The 22,200-nt window shown below is 37.1% G+C and overlaps 1 protein-coding gene across 7 annotated transcripts in view; it reads left to right on the top strand.

The window, feature by feature from the left end:
* TCF12 (transcription factor 12) overlaps positions 1-22,200 on the top strand; it is a 170,835-nt gene that overhangs the window by 73,443 nt on the left and 75,192 nt on the right. The window lies entirely within an intron of this gene.

Consider the following 22,200-nt stretch of genomic DNA (forward strand, 5'->3'; position numbering starts at 1 on the left):
ACTTTTCACATTTTGTTTCTGCTTGTAAATAGTGAAAGGGGTTACATTGTATAAATACGGGCATGGAGGGCACTGCTGACCATGATCAGAAATATGGGCACGGAAAGAACTAGTTGGTTTTTTAAAAGACAGTATCACTTTAAACTTATGTTTGAAGGGGATTTTGTAATTGAAATTTTTGCAAGAATTGTATCAGGTGGTTACAACTCTAATTGTCCAAGAAGGTTTTAACTCTAATTGTCCAAGAAGGTTTTTCCCGGTGTGTCGTTCACCCCCTCTCCCCACCCTTTTTTTTTTTTTTTATTGCTAATAAACCAACGTGTGTCATGAGATACATACAGTCAACTTCCCTGACTGTGTCTCTTTGGATACATACCTTTTTTGGTTTTAACTGTCTTTTTGGCAATATGTATTCCTATGTTCTTCCCTTCTGGTGTGATGCCTGGAATCCCTAACTCCCTTTGTAGCCTGTTCAAGATCTGCTGTAATGAGGAGGAGGTGGCCCTTTGCCTTCTCTTCCCTTCCTCTGAGGAAATACACTTTTTCTTCTTGACCAGACTTTTGCAGTGATTTCAAAAGGAGGTAGAAATGTAACAGGGTTACTAGATAACCATATTTAATCTTTTACATGCATGTACAGAACCACCTTTTTCTACCTTGTGCTGCCTTTCTCCTTTCTGTCCTGTTGACACCTTTCAAATATTTGCTTAAATAAGCAAAATAATATTTTGTGTTTTGGAAGACAGCTCTAGCTAATTTTTTCCCATGTTTTCCCTGAGGATATTGATCTTTTTTATTTTTTAAAAGTAACTATCCATCTTGTGGATAATACTGTCATTGTAACAAGCAGCCCTTATATATAAAATAGCGCTAAGTAGTGTAGGCATTCAGCCATAGCTTAAAAGTCCCTTTTATCGAGAATGTAAAAGATATCAACTCTGTAAGAACCTCATCAGTGACTGTTGTAAAAACAAACTCCCAAATGTGCCTCCTACCTTTTTAAAAATATATAAGCTCCAACCCTCAGCCTCAATGTGATTCTAAGACTTCTTTCCAAGGTGATTTCTACTGAGAGAAATTCTTGTTCCTTTTCCTGATTTTTTTTTTTTCTAATTTAATTTTTTCTCATTTAAAAATTTGGGGTTGTTAACCTTTTTTTTTTTTTTTTTTTTTTAAACACATTTGTAACTTTGACAGTTGCTGCAGGTTCTTAAATATATGCAGTCAGTGTCACATTGAAAAATTTGTATTGGAATGAAAATTTTATTTAATACCTGAAAATATAGCATCATTAGTTATAAAAATGCTTATTTTGAAGTCAAAGCCAGTTATGCCTGCTCAAGGTTTAATATACCTTTTTTATAATGAATCCAGCTGTGAAGCCTGAATGGAAAGCAGTCAGCTTGATGGTAACAGCTGATCAAAAGAATCCAGTAAAATGAGTAGTTTTTTGTTGACACTGGATAAATGAGTGCATCAGTATAGATGATTAGATAAAAAGGGCCAGTCAAGCAATAGCTTGTATCTAAACTTTAAAGCTTTCTGTTTAGCTGGGTTTGTATGTTTCTGTAGTAGTTAAAGAAAGTTCTCGATGGTATTACGGATTTCTTTTGGATTTGAATACTTTCAAAATTGCCTTTACTAAGGGAAATATATACCTAATTTTAGCTATGTTTTCAGTTCACAGCTTTATATGTTGAATAAATTTGTTAGGTTTTATTAATATTAAGCAAATGTTTGTCTTCTGCTTGTTAGAGTAACAGCTGCATTGACGATCTCATGTCACCGTTTATACTCAAGAAATCACAAAACCCTTTCAGTCTTAGTTGTAAAGTATTCTAAGCTTTGACATTTTTACCTTTGTTTATGGTAAATATTAAGTTTCCTCTGTTTATGATACTGTGAGTACTTCTTGCAGAAGTCAATTTCAGGTTAACCTTGTAAGCAGTTACCACATTCTTCTGATAGGGAGAGTTGGTTGGGTTTATTATAACTCTTCTTTTCATTGATTTCTGGCTCCTTCTTTCCAAACAGTGGCACTTGTCTAATTTTCAGTGAATTAACAACTCCAAGTTAATTCCTAAAAGATAAATTTTACTACTGTATAGAGTATATACTTGTCAATTATATGTAATGTTTTATTGGTAACTTTGCTTCTATACATTTTTGGAGCAAGAACCATATAGGAAATGTCTCAGGAGTTATGTATGTATTTGTTTTGTGTTAAAATTTGTTACTGTTGTCATGGTTCCTTTACTGAGTTAAACTGATTGAAATCTGTTACTCTCACATTGATGTCCTTACGGACTATATAATTGATGTAACAACTGTATCCCTGCTACTTGTGCCATGCTTTTTAAAAACATTGTTTTCCGAAGTTCACTCACATGTCTCTTGTCGTGCTTTGTGCTGTCTTTATAGAAATTCCTTGCTCGAAAGCAGTACCTACTTCTGCCATCTTGGAATATCCTGTCTTTAGAAGCTGCTCTGAAAAATCTGTCCTTTTGTGTACTGGTTTCTTGTGTTGAGCTGAGCCCTCACTTTCTATGTCTTAGCTTATTTTAGGTATGATGATGTCAGAAACAGCAACAACAAAAAAAAGCCTTTCCCACCGTGGTCAGCTTTGTCTGAGGACCAGAAGAGGTTTATGGTTGGGGCATGTATCCTACCACAGATGTGTGCTCTTGGCTTCACTCATGTAGCATTTTAAGACAGGGAATGCAGTGAGGCCTCAGACTGGCCTGGGCACTTGTGTGAACTGCCCTCTTGTTCTCTCCTGTTTAATGTTTCCAGTCAAGGGTGAGCTTTAGTAAGGCTTTTTAATTTTGGAGGTTCTTTGTCAAACTCCTCCCAGCCTTTTCTGTTGTGAATGTTGCCAGCTGTTAGTTTTTTTGCCTCTTAAGAGACATCGGGTCTGTAGCATAGCCATCAGCCTGTCCTGTGTTGCATGTGAAGTGTGACTAATACTAGTACTTAATTCATAATATGACATTTTAAATTTATTTTCAAGAGCTTTCAAAATAAAAGAAGCTGAATTTTATCTAAAAATGTTATCTTATTAAAGAAGATATTCTGGCTTCTAACACTGTATGATCCCCAGATACTAGAGTAATTAGCATTCTGTAAGTGCCCTGAATAGAACTGGTTGTCAGGCCCTTAATTTAATGATTTATTGATTAATGGTTTTTGTATTCTAGTGAGAAAGAATACTTCCTCAACTGCTGCTGGTGAACATAATTCTGCAAAAGGATGTGAATGTTCCTTTGATATTACTCACCTTTTTTCTTTAACCCTTCTGTGCTCCTCTAACAGTGCCAAGTCTGCCACCTTTTTATCATGTGGAGGTTTTGGATTGCAGGACTTGGATTTGGCTCTGTGAAAAGGTGAATCATACCAGGAATCTGAATTGAAAGCAAAATGCAAATGCTTTTGTGCATTTTCCTGAGATCTGTGAGATAGGGAAGGGAGGGAGCAAAGAAGAGAAAATAAAAGGGCTTGCAGCAGTACAAATCCCCAAACGATATGGTTTCTAACAAAAAAAAAAAAAAGTTTTTTCTGCTTTTGGCATTATTTTCTCCCCCTCCCCCCCCCACCTTGTATTAATGAACTTAAGTATATTGTAATGCCTTTGCATAGCCTCCCAGATGGGAAAGGAGGAATTATCATTGACCTAAAGCAACATGTAGCCCTATGGAGTGCAACCTAACAATACACTTTTGTCACACATCCTACACTTATTTCTCCAAGTAGTTCTCGGTGATTTATGCCTGAAAGCAAATCTGAGGTGGTTTATTGGTTTATTAGATACTGGGCTTGCCTGATTTAACTGGATAATTCAGAGATGTCTGTTCTTTATATGATCAAATTAAGAAAAACAAAAGCTTTTTTGCTTTGATACCAAATGGTGGAGTCCTACCTTCCTGGGCACTTAAGAGCGTTCTAAGTGTGAAAAGTGCATGTAAATAGTTTGTTTAGTGTTTTACATTTTGGTTGCAATTTGACTTTTAGCCCCGAGGCATAATTTAATTTCCAGAGAAGACGCACTCCTTGCTACATTTATTTCATGAGTATCTTTTTAACAGTGCTAATACTTAACAGCGTGGTGTGATACATCCTGACCAAAATGCCTCCGTATTCTTATGTCTGTAATGTTTATTATATTCCTCAGTTATCAATAACAAAACCATAAATGAACATTTGTAACTGGCCTTTTCTGCAAACTGTGGTTAAAAGCAGTTAGTGCTCTCATTCATGTCTCACTGGGGCATGATCACATCACAGTGTTTAATTTTTTTGTCTTCTTGTTTTAAAATTCGTCTGTTAAAATTAATCTCCCCCCCCTTTTCTTCTATTTTTTTTTCTTTTGCTTTAAAAGAATTTTAAATTCACTGAGAGTACTGACAAGCATATAAATCTAAATTTTATTTTTTTTTTTGCTATCAGGGGTTGTTTGTTTCAGAATTCTGTCTAACAGATTACCAAGTACAGAAGCACATTCCTCCATTGATTTTTCATCCCGCTTTCTCCTTTATCTCGGCTTGTTTGCTATTGTTCAAAGGCTGCTTTGTGAAAGGTGCAAGGGTTGTGCAGTTTATTTTGGCAAAATGAATAATGATGCCATTGATCTGGGTCTGAGATGACTGTCCTTCCTTGGGCAGAAGTTCATAGCTTCAGGTTGTTTCGCTCTTGCAGGCTCTGCTCAGATTGCAGCATGAAGCCGGTGGTTCAGCTTTAGCCGGCGCTCTATTAATATGCACAACATGACCGGTTTCGGGGGAAGGTTATTAGAATGCTGGTTTGTATCCTCCAGTGAATGAAATGATGTGTGATTATGAAGTCATCAGGCATGGACCAGTAAGGCTCGAGAGAGCCTCCCCCCCAGGTCCTGGGGGTGCCATTGATTGGTGACCATGTGTTTGTGCCCGATAGACTGTGAAATGGTGTGTTGCTACACGGCTGTGTTGCACCTGCGCCCCACCGAGGTGATTGATTGGTTTGGTCATGTGGAATGTTCCCATCTGGTCTGCAGTAATGTGGGTTTTTTTTGTTGCCGTTTTTTTTTTCCTTCCTTCCTCTTCTCTCCCATTTCCCCTTCATCCGCAAACAGTGAGTGCTGACTGGGTAGTTAGAGCAGGCAGTTGCAAATGCCAGTGCGAGTCTTTTCCTTGAGAACAAAGTGGGACTGCTGCAAGTGCAGCAAATGCTGTTTTCATATCTGCTGAAAGATCAGAGAATCTGCACTTATAATCAGCTTTGGAACATATACGGTGTTTTTTAAAATCTGGGGGAAGGATGTGACATGACAAGCAAACCCCCAAACCTGCCTGTTACTGTGCAGATTTCTTCCTGGTTTTCCAAAAGCACTCTGCTATTATAATTAGATTACCCAAGTAGCAGTGCATGTGGAAGATCTTATTTAACCTCAGAAAAGTAGTAGTTTATTTATTGAAAACTACTGATGTTGCACTTTAAATGCCAAGAAATTATTTTAGTTCCTTTAAAAAAATTCTATAGTTACATTGGGCGGTCTTGTTTGATATTTCTTAATCTCACTCCTTTTTCATAATTGATCTATTCATTCCACTTAATGACTAATTACATATCAGAGCACATCATCAGCAGCATTCATCATTGTAGAATGTAATAATCAATGACATTTCAACAAAGGAAAAAATAAATATGCAAATAAGGACTCATTAACATTTGCATGAGCTGTTTGAATAATCACGTTGCTGACAAGGCTGTAATTAACAGAAATTGATGCTGAGTTCAGTATTTGATAGTGTGTTTTCTCAGCGTTTTATTGTTGTCACTGCGGGGGCTGGAATGAAGTTCTGCTCTACTTGTACCTTGACTTAGGCTTGATGTGATGGGTTGTGCCAGGTAGCAGAGGCTTCTGGGAGTCTTTAATTCATCTGTGACCTACACTTAATGCATAGAAAGATATTTTACTTAAATTACCGTATCGTTAATGGAAGACTGTTAAATTCTTGGTAATTAAACAACTGAAGGCACACCTTCTCTCCAAAGCCAGGAAAACTAAAAATGATTCAGTTCTTTTAAATGAGAATCTTTTACATGAGTCAGGCACTTAGAAACCATAGGATTTCTTACTTGCATTGAAAATGAGGTATTGATGTAGGGTTTGGGTTTTTTTGTTTGTTTGTGTCTTGTTAAACTGGCAGTATATCAATGTCAGAAGACTTGAGCTCTATTGTTAGGAAAATATGTAATTATGATATGTACAATCTCTGTCTTCCCCCCTCCCTTTTTATTATTGCAATTTTACTCTCCCCTCCCTTTTTTCCTTTTTTTCCCCCCTTTCTTTCTTTTTTTTCTCTCTCTCTTCTGAAGCTTCCTCTTTTTGTCATGGATATCAACTGAAATGCACAAAACACAATAAAGCTGTTTATGTCAGGTTTTTTGGATGACTGTAAGTGCTGATTATAACAAGTTTAAGGAATTTCCTTTGTTGAGTGTGTACCCATGCCATATGGCTCAACATGGAACATTAACTTGACAGGGATAATGGATTGTGGTATATGGAGACAATTTTGCCTGCAGCTTCACTATAACTCATTCTGGTTGGGGATCACAAGTTTATATTATAGGATGCAGCAAACATCCAGATGGATTTACTTTACATAAAAGAGTTGCATTTCTTTTTATTTCCTGCCTGTAATTGGAAAAAAAAAAAAAAAAAACTTTTAAAAAGAGAATTAAAAAGTAGTAAGCAAAGAACAGATCTTATTCAGGGAAGAAAAATCTCAGTGAAATTGTGTATGCATGTGGCTGAACTGTTTTGGATACACTGAAGCACAGGTGAGTGGTGTAACTCATACACACAGACACATACAAGACTTATCAAATGTCTCAAGTGGTTTTGCTTTTCAAAAAGTATTCCAGTATAGCTCTAGCTCTAGAAATATATAGAGCTCTAAGATAAAATCAATAAAGCAAGCTGAAATAAATGTCTGATTTTTATTTAATTATAATGAATTTTTAAAAATCATAAGTTAAATGGCCACTTAATTAACGTTCTGATGCTTTTGGTAATCCTCTGATGATACTCTCTTTCCTTGGGGGAGGGGGGGAATCCTTATAAGCTTTCTGTAACACAGGGAAGTAAAATACACCTCAAATATTTTAAATTACTTTGTCAGCTTCCTGGTATAATGGGAAGCATCCAAATATCGTAGAGTATAGCAAAAATCAGCATGAATCTAATGCATGCTACTGAATAATCTGTGTGCTCACAGTAAGTCCTAATTTTACAAATACTTCTACATCTAAGAGACTTTAAGCATGCATAATCCCGTTAAGCATGTATGTAGCTGTTTGAAGGATCAGGACCATAAATCCATATTTAGGATTTCAAGGAGACCTACATGAGATGGCTTCAGCATTCCTGTGCCGTTTCTGATTGAGTTCTACTCCAAATGTAATGGGTGCTTTGCTATCTGAAAAGCAGACATCTTTAGATACCAGTTTTGGAGATTCTTTTAAAACATTGGGTTTTTGACCCGGGAAATCTTGACTTTCCATATCTAAAACAGCTGCCATAATTATTTTAAATTTTTCCTTTTTCTTTCTTTGAACCACTATCACATGGATATGAATTTTTTTTGTTTGGTTGGGTTTTGGTGTTTGGGGTTTTTGGTGTGTTTGGTTTGGTGGTGTGTTTTGGGGGTTTTTTGGTTGGTTTTTGGGTGGAGGATTTTTGTGGGTTTTTGGTTGGTTGGGTTTGTTTGGTTGTTTTTTGTTTGCTTTTTTGTTTTGGTTTTGTTTGTGCTCTTGAGCTAAGTACCTGAGCAGATGGAGAAGACATGGTTCATGGTTTGGGAAGAGAGATACTGATTGTGGTTGTAATATTACTGTTTGTCCAGTTGCCTTCCCTCATTGCTGTCTTCATAGTTGATGTCCCAATTTAGAATCTAATAATTATCCAAAGTTTCAAAAAGCAAACAGCTAGAAGGAATCTGGTTTTAAGAAGGGAGCAATAAAACGGGCACTAACTATGAAGAGTCTCTGTTACCTTAAGGTTTTCATGCTGCAAATTGTACTTTAAAAAAATTTTTCTTTGGGCTAATTCATCTTGCCTCTGCATACCAGGCTGTATGTGAGATAATCACAGACAGGTGGGAATTTACTCTGGACTTAAGGACATTGTTGCTTGTGTTCTCACTATGAAGTCTCTTACTACTGCCTCTGCAGCTGCAAAAAGTCTCAGGACAGCACGTGGTATATTTTTAACATTTTTAATAAAAATTGCATTGTATTTGAAGTAGAGAAAGAAGAACTTTATATCTGGTCTGCCAGTCTGCTGGTGAATCTCTTTAATTCATTATCCACTGTTTGGGAAACACTAGGATAAGAAGAATTTAAATCTGTAGATAAGAAAATTCTTTCCAGGAACTGTAAGGGAAGTTGACTATATTTCTACCAGCTTCTGGACTTCTTGTCTCCTTTTTGGCTTCAGAAGGAAAATAAGGGTCAAAACCTCAGCAAACACTTAATAAAATTGAAAATTTGAAGACAGCATTTGTATCTTGTAGCGGTGTTTAATGACTTACCAAGGAACCTCTGCAAGACTGTATTTGCAAATTAACGCAAATGTTCTCGCTAGGTTGTGGTGATGACTACCTGCAACATAGATTACACTCCAGTTAATAGTATTCTGTGGATGTATGAGTGCTGTGTTGGCAATTAGAAAGTTTCTTTTTGTGTATATCTGCATAGGGGCTTGGTTAGCTCCTGGAAAAACTTACAAAGGGGATTTAATTTTTTTCTGATCTTGTAATCTGTAGTGGCCTGTGGGGAGCGCACTGCTGCTCCAGTCTGGTTAATGGCTTAGTGTAAGGATGTTAGAAAGGTCCAGCCGTTGTCAGTAGAAAGGCCATCAATAGAAATTTATTAAGAGTAATGCTTGAAAGCAAATTCCACTGGCCTCTGACAGTAAGCTGCTGTTACACTTCTTTGATCCTGATGGGTCTGCTGAATCTCAAGTTGAAGTCAGTGGGTTGGGTATAAAGAGCAATGATTTTTTTTTGTTTTGTTTTGTTTTATTTTTCTAATGATTTATTAATAAATATTGCTGCAGCCTTTGGATTAATGTTGTTCTTTGAGCTGTATTTTAAAAGAACTTTATTGGAAGGGGAGTGTTGTTCCATTTTGGTATAAGGAAATGCCTTTAGGTTATATCTCACATCTGATTATTTTTGTAATGATGTAGGTGTTTCTTACAATGCCATAGATACGTTTGATTTCTCTGTGCGTGGGCAGCTTAATTCTTCAGCATGATTAGAGTACATTAAAACAGGAGGGGGAGCTCTCAGCACAGCAGCAGTTGGGCGGAGTGGGGAGAAGCACAATCTTTGGTCACGGCAGAGATGGGAGGGGTTGCGATAACTGAGTAAGAGTAGCACCCTAGGAGAGCTGAAAATGTGCAACCAACTGCCCTCCATTTCAGACTCTTCTTGGAAAGTTATTTTCAGAATATTTAATTAGCTAAATGTGGATGTTTATCTCCTTTCTTGTATGCTGTGAGCCGGGACTTTGTTTCTTTATTTGGAGAGGGTGCATTATTATTGTAGGATTTCAGTCTTTATAATTTAAAATTTCTGGGTTAAAATAGTACTTCCTTTAAATTGCGAATCAGTTATTACTGATGTGTTAGGTTATCAGTATTTTCAGAAATTTTGAGTATTTCTTAAACTACAGCAAGTGTAGACTGAGAGGATTCATCCTTTGTCAGATTTCTCTGAAATTGGTGTGCAGTCCAGCAATATTATATGATATACAATATCATATACTTTTTTATATATATATATGGGATATATATACTTTTATATATATATATTATATATATCTCATATACTTTTAAGTACATATGTGATTCAGTGCTATACTGAATTTGTGCCTAAAATTGCTTCTAAGAAATTCAGAGTGTTGTTTAGGTCCTCTTTTTTAATGTGGTTTTTAGAATCAGACCAATTGATTTAAGTCAAGGTGTGTGTAACAGCAGAGTGCAGACTAGTGTGAAAAGGGGAGTGACTGCACACTCAAAGTCAATTTCAAAGAGACGAATCCTTAGCTAATTTTCCCCTAAAGCAGGAGACTGTCTCTCATGATGTCTTAAGTTTGCTTAAGTGCCTCTTTTGGGGAGAGAAATAGCGCTGAAAGCAATGCTGCTCCTTGTCACTGGATTACCATGTGACTTTCTCCATTTAATAGTTCTTAAATGGTCCCCATAACATTTTTGTCCAAGTGACTTGAAGGAAGTGCATTGGAATTGTAAGAGGGAGCAAAGTTTAAAGTTCTTTGGCCACAATTTTCCTCTTAACTGTGGGTGCAAATGCTGCTGTTACTGAAGTCTTGCTTTTGGTTATGTACTCTGCTTGATAATTTGTATGACTTCAGATTAGTATCATTACTTGCAGAAATTAATAACTTCATTCCAAGCAGAGCTTGAAATATTTGAGTTTGGCAAGAAAGAGCTTCTCTGTAAAACAATGAAATTGCGTTGGGAAAATACAGTGCCTCTGTTCAGCTGAGGCAGGCTGAGGTACGCTGTGAGCTGCAGCTGCATTTATCGTCAAACGCTGATGTGGTGCCGATGAATGTTTTGTTTTTAGTGTCATGGAAACTGTGAGCCAAAGAATGGATATTCTATTCATCTGGGAAAATAGCAGTCCACTGCATAAAACATCAGTTGCTTCCAAAGCGGTTCCTAAAATAGATTTTGTGAATATAACATTGAAAGTAAGAGTGCAACAATTTTAATCACATCAGTACTACTTTGTTTTTCTATTAGAATATAAATGTGAATTGCATTACCATAGACATAGTGAGAGTTTCAAGATGACAGCTATAGCGTGGAACTCCTACAATAATTCAATGTTCTACTTGACTGTACAATTTTTTATTTAAAAGTGGAGAAGTTTGGACATTTCAGTAGCAGTCTTAGTACTTTTTATTACCCATCTTCAAATGGTTTGCTCAGCATAATTTTGGCTATCATTCAGTATTTTTTACTGTTTCATACAACATAGTAGAAGTTGTAAAACTCACTGCAGAAACCAGCTAACCAAGAACGTTCTCAGGCAGAGAAGGAAAGATGATAGGGATAAATAGTGTGGATTTTTTTAAGTGTGTGAACATTTTTGCAGAGCCAGTGCATGAAGAATATTTAACAAAGGGAGTTAATTCAGTTGAATTGGAAAGCCTACATTTGTTTCACTTAAATTTTGAAGTTGGGGGGGAAAATAATTATAAGATAGGAGTGTAAGTTGTAAAGAGAAACCAATACAGAAATAGATACCTTAGGTCATTGCCCTGCTGTGGAAAAAGAAACAGGAAGCTGAGAAAAGAAATTGGAGGAGCAGAAGACATTTGACCTGAGTGATAGGAAGTTAGAGGGAAGATTGCCAATTGCAGGATTTCAGAATCCAGGATTCTGGAATATATGTGAAAGTAATTAAATGAACGGCTGCATTGTTGTGAGGCCGCCTTCAATGTCCAATGAGAACTTGTGCACTGTATTCCTCTTTTGCTTGGTTGGTTCTGTTTATGATATTTGAGGGGTGGTTTTCTGTGTTTGTTTGTTTGTTTCTGTTTTGTAATTGAGGGATCAAAAATTGCATATGTATTTCAGAAATGATTTGGCTGGACCAGGTGCAGGTCTTAGCAATGTAATGGTTACATTTTATGAGGTTCCTGTTTGCCCTGTCCTCTGAATGGATGACATTACTCTCAATGGTGGTCCTGTCTTCACATGTACTAATGGTATCTTCTAAATTGGAATGTTTTGCAAACTTTTTTTAGCATGCATTTTATTGTCTCCTCCAGGTTACCGATAAAGATGGTAAGTAGGACAGGTTCCATATATGGTGTATAGTTGATAATGGCAAAACTATAGGTGCATGGAGATTGATAAAAAAATAGATTTAGGTTGAAAAGCCACTGCATTGAGAAGTAAAATAGGTGCTTGAGATGCTGAGAGTTAGATGAGTACTCGAGAGAGAGCAGGATCAAGAAAAGTCTTTCCTATAAGTGTTTATGACTGTTTAATATCAAGGAGTGATGTGTAGTTGAGAGCTTACAGCAGAGATAAAGACTAGATATGGAATAGGGAAGTGTCTTTGAAATTAATCCTAGTTTGTGTATAAAAGCCTTCTGTAATGATATGCAATCTCCTTAGTCCCCATTCTGTAGTGCAGGAATTGAAGTACAAGCAGGTAAAATAGATAAAAAGTTACAAAGCCTGCATGGTTTTTACTTTCACTCTTTAATACCATTTAAGCTTAGAAGGAAGATTTTCACTTCGTAACACTTTCAGGTACTGTAACCACATTCCTAACCTCAAGGTAGGCATTTCAGCTTTCCTGTTCAGTGCCTGGGGAGAATACCGGTGGGATTCACAAAGGCCAGTGTGCCTCTTGCACAGCTGCTGATGCTGGCCAGTAGGGTTTAGGTAAGATTAGGATAATGATGGATCATGGAAAGTTTTCATAGCTCCCCCCTCTTGTTAAAGAAGAGGAGGCTGTAGGGCCTTGTCTGAGTCCTGCAGGCATCTTTTGCACTTGACTGAATAAAAAAAGGCAGCTTGCTTCCTTAGAATACAGTTCAGAGCACTCCATATCAGTGACCTGTTTTCAGTTGTTTCAATCTGCCACGAAGCTCTGAATTTCCAGTAAGATGTTCAGATTGTCAAATTGATGATTTGTAAAAAAGAAAAGATGACAAAATCTAGGGGCAACGTTTGAGTCATGTTGATGATTCTTTGTACACCCTTAATGCATTCTTATTCTTTTAGGAGTTAACTTTTTTCTTCGCCATCTTCCTACTCCCCCCCTCCCCCAATATATTATTGTATCAAGGCATGTACCTTACAAAAAACAGCTACATTGATATTGTACTTTGCCATGGTTACAGTGTAAAAAAGATTTCCCACAAATTCAGGTTATCGTTAACCTACATTTTATTAATAAAATCTCATTTTTGCAATTTCGTTATTTATAACTTCCTATCAGAGGAAAAACTATTTGGGTAATCCTATTTGTTATTTTAAGTACTGAACAAAATGAACTTGTTTCCAGACACCTTGTACTTCCTGAGTGTTCTAAGACCAAAGTAAAACCAGTGTTAATATTCAAGAGAACTCCTTTGTTGATATACATTAAATGTTTCTTCAAAGACCTTTTTTTGAGTCAGACTATCTAGACCTGCTGATAGAAAAATGCAGAATGTTAGCAATTACTTTTTGGCCTTCCTTCCTGTTGAAAAAAAAAATATTTCATCATTCTTATTCATATTACAATTTCTATAAAATAATTGCCCACATTGACGTAAGTTTTCCCTTTGTTCTTAACGTGCTTGGGAAAGGTGTTTTTTGTCATCTGCTTTATGTCATGTAAAGCAGCATGGTGATATCTCTGGAAATCCCAGCTTAGCCAAGCAGGGGAGGGTGTTTATTGATATATGAAGTTCTATTCTGTAGTTCACTGAACAGCACACTATGTTCCTTGGGGGTTTAAATCCAAGATTTAAGTTTACCTTCACTATGTGTCTGGACCTGGCATATTCTTGTTAGCATTTCTTCAGTCACGTTCCCATGACTGTTACGATCTCTTGGAAAGACTGTGTTTTAGTTTGCCCCCTTTCTCTCTGAAGAATGCTACTTGTCTCGCCTCCCAAAATAAACAGCAAATGTGTTTTCTTTTGCAACTCCTTGTTAGGTTTTTTGGATATGACTTAAAACAGTATTCATCCTGAGAGTGCTTTGGCAGTACAGTATCAGTGTTTTTGTAAATGTGTGGAGACACGTTATGTCTACAGATGAGGGGATAGTTTAGAGAGTGTGTTGGGGTTTTTTGGTTTGTTTGTGGTGGTTCCCCCCGCCCAGTGGATAAAGTTTGTTCTCTCCAATGTCAGGTTGTCTTTTTGCAATGCAGTGACGTTCTCTTGTACAGTTACCTTGAGTATTTCAGGGCTTGGTAGGATTGCTTTAAATTTCTACACAGTCTAAAGTCCCTTACTGTAAACACTGGCTTTGTACTGAAATAAGACCACCTATTTTAAGCGCTTAGCACTTGCAGTGCTTTGTATTAATTTAAACTAACTATTCTTTACGGGGTTTTTGCTTCTCCTCTTTTGGCTCAACGTGCTTGCATATACTGCATGTGAATAGCTAGAAATTTTCATCCCTCAAACAGGAGATGGCTGCTTTCAGGCACTGCCTTGTGAGGCTTTCCCCTCCGATTCTAACAGATAACTTGGTTACTCTGCAGTGCCTGGAGAGATTCTTCTCTTGAAGCAGTAATACTGGGCAAACACTTGTTGCCTTGTTTTTTTCTGAAATTTGTTTTAACTTCTAATGTTTGTGGTTTGTTTTTCTTTTGATTCATTTTTAATTTTGTTTTTGGGGTGGTGCTGCCTTTTTGTGTGTGTGTGTGTTTGTGGGTTGTTTTGCAGTCTAGGAGCTACTGCTAGTCTGGAGACTACAGTTTGGGAATACTCCATTTACAGACTTCTGTCTCTGCGTTTGGGATGGCTGTGTGGCCTGTGAAGGGTGAAGCTGAAGTTATGCAAATCATCTAAATAAGAGCTGTCAAAACTTTTTGACAGCAGAGTGCTATTGTATGTGTTTGCCAGTTGCCTTATGGAAGGTGGTTATAAATACTTGCCCTGTTTGAACCACTGTTTGTATAGAGAATGGGCGGGGGGAGAATCCTTTGTGGTTGACAAAGCTGGCTTTTCAAGTTTAATGAGAATTAATAGACTTTAGATGGTGAGAACAGCTGTGGGATACCTACATAAGAAACTGATCTTTAAATTTTTAATATTTATATGTGTAAGAATTTAGTATTTAGTGATATCAGCAAAATAACATTTTAATCATAAACCAGGTGTAGCATTTTGTTGTTAAGTATGGATTCTCTTTTCATTTCCAATTATAAAATCCTCTTGACTTCAGGTTTAAGAATGTGCTTGATGTTAAAGTCGCTGATAGACACTGAGTAATGATTGTCCTTAGATCTGGGACAAATTCCACATCAGGAGAGCAAAGGATGTTTTTTCAAGTTAGTTTTAAGTAGCAGCTTTGTTAGTGGCTTGAAAATTGCAACTAAATCCCTTGGGGATGAGATAAGGAAGATACCAAAAGGAGACATATTTTAACAGCCCAAGCAAAGACTTTGAATACTCTAGAAATACATGGGATGAATAGATGAGGTGAATAAATGCATGTGATAAAATGCCTTCCTGCCACCAGTGTGGAATGTATGTGTATTCAGATGCATACTCAATTTGGTTATTGTGTTACAGTTACTCTATCCCTATTCCCTCATTTTTTAGTGTGGTTTTACTGTAGTGGTTTTTAGTATATTTCTACCACTGGATGTTCTGTCTATGCATAGCACATATTAATGGGTTAATAAAGTGGTAACATTATTTATGGTAAGGCTAGCCTAGGGTAGACATAGTGGAAAAATGAAACTAAATAGCTATTCAAGAATTACTTGGTTTGCAGATGCTGGCCCACATATGCTTGGGGAGGAGAAGAAAGGTCTTTCTTCATTTAAGATGTTTGTACTCGCTCTTTTCCCCTTGCCTTAAGTTATTCATGTGCGGCTTCTGCTAGAAGCTTCAGTCCCTTTCAGCCTTGCAAGCATTTAGCACAGTATAAGCCTGGTTAAGTTAGAGACAGGAATAGTTCTGAGGAAGGAACCTTTGTGGATCAGCTGCTGATGGAACAGTTTGACATGAGCATATAAGTTACAGGTTCATAGTGTCTGTCCAAATATAATGTGGAATTTAGTCCAACCTTTACCTCCTTTGTACTTGAAATATATAAGAGTATTAATAAATTGTTTTCATAGCAGAGGATCTGTGCAGTAGTCTACAAACTGACAGAATATTCCATCTTTTCTTAGAAGTACTTACAAATCAATGGGGTAAAAGTGTGAAGGGCATGTCTTTCTAAAACAGATTCTTTTAAAAATGTTGTGTTAAAGAAGTTGTGAGAAATCCCTTGACTGCCGTGTTTAACGTTTTAATAGATGTAGTCCGAGATCGTTGCCAGGTCAGTTCATCAGTAGCATTTTTAGTGGAAGACATACACAAATACCCACACAACTCAAAGTATAAAACAAACTTGCAACTTTACTAGTTTTTTGTAAAGCACAGTGAAAAAAGGCTCCTTCCAATGATCCTCCCTGGCTCCTTCCAATGATCCTGTCCAAATGTCAACAAAAGCAGTAATTTAGTATTTGCTGTCTAAAGCATTGTTCTTACAATTGCAGCAGTTATAGTGGGAAGCTGATTCCAGGTAATTCTGGTTTTAAAATTTCCATATTTTGGATCATTTAGAGATGAAAAACAGTTCTTGCTCAAAGAAAAGACAAGTAATAGGACTGAATAGCAGAAGTATAATGCTATCTTACAAATGAGAATTTATGGCATGGAGAATCATAAGAGACTGGAGACTGACCTGAAACTGGACAGCTAAGTCCCATAAATCTCATTCAAGATCATGAGCTTTTACATCTTCCAGGTTGGTAGAGTTCTGTAGGATTGTGGTCTTTCAAAATTTTGACTGAAGAAATTAGTAGGGGGCAAACTTGTAGTATAAGAACCAAGCTTTACTTAGCCTTTTCTTCCATCTGGGAAAATCGGATTTTGGAGATGTCCAGGGGAGAGGGGGTAAGAAATAATCTTTCTTCCCTGCCGCCCCCCCCAACCCCCTTCCCCGCAGTCATATTCTGTACTTATCGTTTCTTTATCCAGTCTTCAAGACTGGATAAAGACTTCGAGACATTCAAGAACACATGGGTGATCATTCTTAAGATTACCTATATAGACTAATAGACTATTGCTGGTTATCTCTTGGCACAGCGTTCCTGGTTAAATAGGGTTATATTTTTTTCTGTTCTTCTGTTACTTTATTACAATGTGTTTGAGTAACGTGATTTTATGCGCGAATTATTTACTAACCTTAGCTTTCAAAAATTGTGCTGGGAGTTTGCAGACACTTCTTTTTTTTAGGTAAGGGAGTGTGAATGTATTTTCAGAACTTCAGGGGTCATTGATTGGGAAGCTACTTGCAGTCAGAAGACGACTGAGCTAAGATGGAGCATGTGGTGAGATAAAGGCTAGGTTAGAAAAGTGATTACAACTAGGGACCTGCTAATCACTGACCTCTGTAGGGATCCTGTAGTTTATCACTAGTCTTGCTTGTTGCTGCTTCATTGTTCATAGCTGAGTGAGTAATTTGGCTTGAGATGAACGGGAGGAGGGTGCTGCAAGTCCAGCAGCTGCACTTGTTGGCACTGGCTTCTTAAACATCCTTAATGTAGCCAGCAGCGTGCTTGGCACACGTTAGCCAATAATGCTTAAATTGTGAAGAGACAAGGAGGTCCAGGATTTTAAGCACTTTCTTCAAATTGTGTTGCTTCAGATGGTTTTCATTTCCTTAAGTTTTGGTCAAAAATATTATAAGGAAAAATATATGTGGTATTTTTATATGTCTTCCCAATATACATTCACATGTGTATTATTTACTGTTAAAATATTACAGATAAGAGTGTGGGTATAAGACATTAAAACTGTGAAAGGCTCTATTAATGAGTAGCCATATATGGCAGTAGAAGGGTAAGAACGTTTTCTCGGGTGCCATGGGAAATGTCTAGATACATAGGAAAGTTTTTTATGGTTCCTTGTGTTCAGTCAGTCTTGTCTCTAAGAAGGCAGCACACCAGACTGCAGGAGCAGGGCTGATTTTTGTGTTTTAGTCTAGTGTAAATTCCACACCCCACCCCCACCCCCCCGTGGAGTCATGGTTGAATACAAATTTTCAACACCAGGAAATTTTAAAAATAAAAAAATTTTAAAAAAGAATGGACCTGTACTAGAAGCAGCAAATATGTTCTTCTATAAACTTTGCATGCTTCCTTTCTGGTTTGTGATTTAGTTAGAAAGTGGCTTTTAAGCTGTAGAAAACTGTTTACTTTGAATGTTTTTCTGGTGTCATCTGTATGCACCAGTCAGTATAGCTTTTGCGGTCTGTTCCTCATTATATTGAAAACTTCCTTGAATGCATTCATTCTCTGGGTAACAAAGACACATACTTTGTTGCTGGGTATTTTGTTACTGGATGTGGAGGGGGAGAAAGCGATACAAGAAATTATTTCTGGCCAAATTTAACTTAAAAAATCCTCTAAGTCAACATTGGTTTGTTATAAACTGAGTTTTGGGTAAGCTCTCTATTGTAACTGGTTAACAGTGTTATCAGGGATGAAATTATGATTAGAAACTCTAAAGCATGTTTCAAGATTCACTGAAGGATGATTCTGTACAAGTAGGGCAGACGTACTTCATGTCTGACAAAGAGAGCAGCTGCCAGCTGTGGTCACTGTGGTATTCATACTGGATGATAAACATCGATTCATTTAAAACTGTTGGTGCTTTCCATATTGTCACCCAAATAAATTCGTAGCAACGCATAGAAAAATCTTTAGTCTGTGAAGGGTTACTTCTGTGGGAATTGAAGTAATTTTTTGCAGTTACATTCTGTCATCCTCTCATAAACTAAGCATTATCTAGAAGCAGTGGGAAAAGGCTGTTTTACTACTGACAGGCATTTATAGCACATTCACTGAAGTAGTCCTCAGCTGAGTTAATGCAGTGCTGTTTTCAGCTCACTATCACTTTGCATCTTGCTGTTTCAGTTCATTCAGTGTTAAGAAGGCTGCACAGCTGTTATACAGATAGATTTATTACGGAATACAATTCCTTGTGCAGTATTCAAAAGCTATATTAAGTTGTGAGCACATCACATTTAGACAAGCGATTGCAAGAGAAAAAGAATAGTTTACTAAATGCTTATTAATATTTGAATGGGTACAGAACTGTCAAGGTTTTAAGTTTATGAAATTAGGAGGTACTCGTGGTTCAAAATGCTGAATGGGATTTTCTTGGCTCAGTTTCTTTTAACTACATAGTCCTTGGGGCTCTTAAGTAGTGATTAGGTCATTGAAGTTTTTGTTGATGAAAATACACAACACTTAATGAAAAACCCAAAGCAATCCAAACAAAACCCCCAAAACCAAACAACACCCCAAAGCAAAACACACACAGAAACAAAAAATTCTGAAAACACACAAAACCACAAACAAACCAACCCACCAAACCTGTGAGTAGGTATGTGCAGATTTCATATTTCTATGTATAATCAACTCAATTATTTCTAAATGTCTGTTGCTTTAGTTCAGATCCAGTTGGAAGACTGGTATGTAACCTGAAGATAAGCTTACCATGATGCTTCTTTGGAAGCAAGGTGCAGAGTGTACTTCTAAAATGACAGTGGATAATTCTTGAAATATTGAGACAGAAGGTACATGATGGTGATCAAATTGCTGATGATTCACAATGGCTGCGTGTAGGAAGCCCTACTGATGGGAAGTACTGAAAGGTACTAAAGAAGATCTGATGGGATGTATTGGAGTTCAGAAAACTGGCCAAAGCTGCTTCAGATCCCACTATGTTTTCACATAATATTAATGAAAACTAAAGAAGAATTAAAATTCATTTGGGCGTTGCTTTACCTTTGCAGCTGGTATGTCTACTCATGTCTTTACAGCTGTGCTTACACAAATCTGTGCAAAGGGAAACATTCAGCAAGGATTTTGTCATCCAAGAGTGTTTTTGCATATCCTTCTTCCAACTGATGTTTCCTTATGTCCCCTTAATGTCAAGCATTAGTGGTTCTGTTTCCAGCTATAGTAAAAAAGATGCTATTGGCATCTGTGTAGTGAGCACTGACTGTGACAAGACCCTCATGAGAGAATGTGAAGAGTGTATGATCAGACAGAGGGTATAACATATTCGGCAGCAAATCTGGTGGGGGCAGACCTGCCAGACATTTCAGGGTCTGATTTGGCTATCTTTTTAAAGTTTGTGTGCTCACAAACACCAGTACTCCGGTAAAGTTGATTTGTTACGGTAAGCACTACATTTTTATGCTCTTCCGTCAATATATAGAGAATCTGGATAATGTAGGAAGCTATTTGATAAGATAAAAAAACACCCAAGGGGTTCAGCTTCTATATATTTGGCTTTGTTTGAGCTTTATTAGTTGCCTGAGACTGCCCATGCATTGATCAGACAATCTGTATGAGACCTACCAGTTTGTTAAAAGAATGAAGAAGTGTCCTCTTCTCAAACTTGACATTGCATACCTTTCAAATACTTGACTTACTACATGGAGCAGTTGCTAAGTATTTTCTCTTTCTGTTGATAGCTTTACCTGTGACATTTAGTTACAATGTTTTAAATGGTGACAATAGCATTGTGCCTGGAAAGGAGCAGCTGAAGTGACAACAGACAATTTGCAATCAATACTCTCACATTGTGTTGATAGTGGAACCACCCCTTGATACTGAGACAGCACAGTGCTGGGAAACCTTTCCTGTGTAGTTACCAGTGAAGCTTCACGGACTGTTAATGGAGTCTGTCCTATTCTCTTTTGAACAATGGAGCAGATGTGCTCTGATGATGCCCAGGTCACTGTCTCTCTCCCACCCTGCTGCTATGCAAGTGTGAAGATCATGCTACTAGCATAGTGCTCTAGTCCAGCAAAAGGGACAACAGGATGCAGTTGTACAGTACAAGAGAACCAGGAACAGGCCTTGAGTGTAGGCTCAACATATGTTTCTGTAGTGTGTGATTGTTTAAAAAGTCACACCTTCAACATGATGGCACCATTGTGGGTTTTAGGGTTGCATCTGAGTACTTCCAACATGAATGTGTTTGGGAGACTGTACAAAAGGCACTGTCTTGTACTTGATCCTAGGCTGCTTTTCAAACCCTTAATTGAAAAGCTTAGTCACTGGACCACAGGTTAAATTTTAATTTGCTTCAGGTCTAGCTCTTCACAAATATTTAGGCAGTGCGGCATCAGGCAGCCTTGACTTTTCTTGATAATTTCTTAAAAGCAAATTTAGTATAGACAGGGCTATTCATATCAGCTTTTTTCCTTAGTATGAACCTCCCAAACTTTTGGAGTGATAACATTTAAATAACATGATTTTATGCATTCTTATCTAACAATTTCTTGCTTACTATGCAAACTGTAATTTAAATCATAATTTTTCTAGCTTCTGTAATTGACTCTTGTACAAACATTTGTTTTTAAAGCCTGCCTAGAATACTGCATACTACAGTTGGAGTTGTTTATCATGTGGTATAAGATTCTCATTTTCTGGAAAGAAAATGCTGACTCTGGTGTAAGATGAACAGCATGATTCATCCTACTTTATATTATTCTGCATGCTAGGTATTTTATTTGCTTGATACCCAGTAGTTGTTAGAAGCAAATTGCTTCAGCAGAGAAATGTTAACTTTTTTCCCTCCCTTTGTTATAGCAGAGCTGCCATTTTTCAAGCAAACTATTGTTGACCAGACTGCCTGTAGTTAAGATGATAATCTTGCAGAGATGTTGTTCCAAGAGATTCAAACTTTGTCTTATACACTTGACTTACACAGGATGCACTTTTAAAACTAACATTAAGCACATTTTTAGTTTTATGCAATGATATTTAGAGATTCTTTTGTTACTAAGAGAGAAAATGAGAAAAAGTAGGTGAAGTCCTATTCTAGAAGCACGATTGCAATAGCATAGAACTATTTATCACTGAAATGGGAATGTGTGAGACAGGCTTCTTTTTCTTCTTATGATGCCTGAGTGACACATACATTGTTTAGAAAAGAGAATGCCTAGCTGGGTTAGGTGGTATTAATTTTCAAATAGGTATTTGTCCATGCTTGCCTTTGGGTAAGACTGAATAGTGGTATGGGGTGTTTCTTGGTTCTCTGTCATAATTAGGGCAGGCATATGCACTTGTTTACTGCTATGCACATACTTGATGACTGTTCAGCAAAGACTTCTGTTCAAGATTATTACTTCTTTTTAAATGTTGATCAGTAAACTTCTGTTCCTTGCTGGATATATTTTACACCGAGTTTTAATGTACAAACATACCAGTTTGGTGGCATAACCAACAAATACAGCAATAAGTAGTTCTCCTGGAATTGTCAACCACATTGTTCCTGTCTTGTGCCCTCAGATAGCAATGTCCAAGGGCAGCCACTCTACACAAGGCACCATGTTTGGTATGTGCTACCTACATGCAGATATTGTGTGTG

This window comes from Dryobates pubescens, chromosome 17 (assembly GCF_014839835.1).
Source record: "Dryobates pubescens isolate bDryPub1 chromosome 17, bDryPub1.pri, whole genome shotgun sequence".
Lineage (NCBI taxonomy): Eukaryota > Metazoa > Chordata > Aves > Piciformes > Picidae > Dryobates > Dryobates pubescens.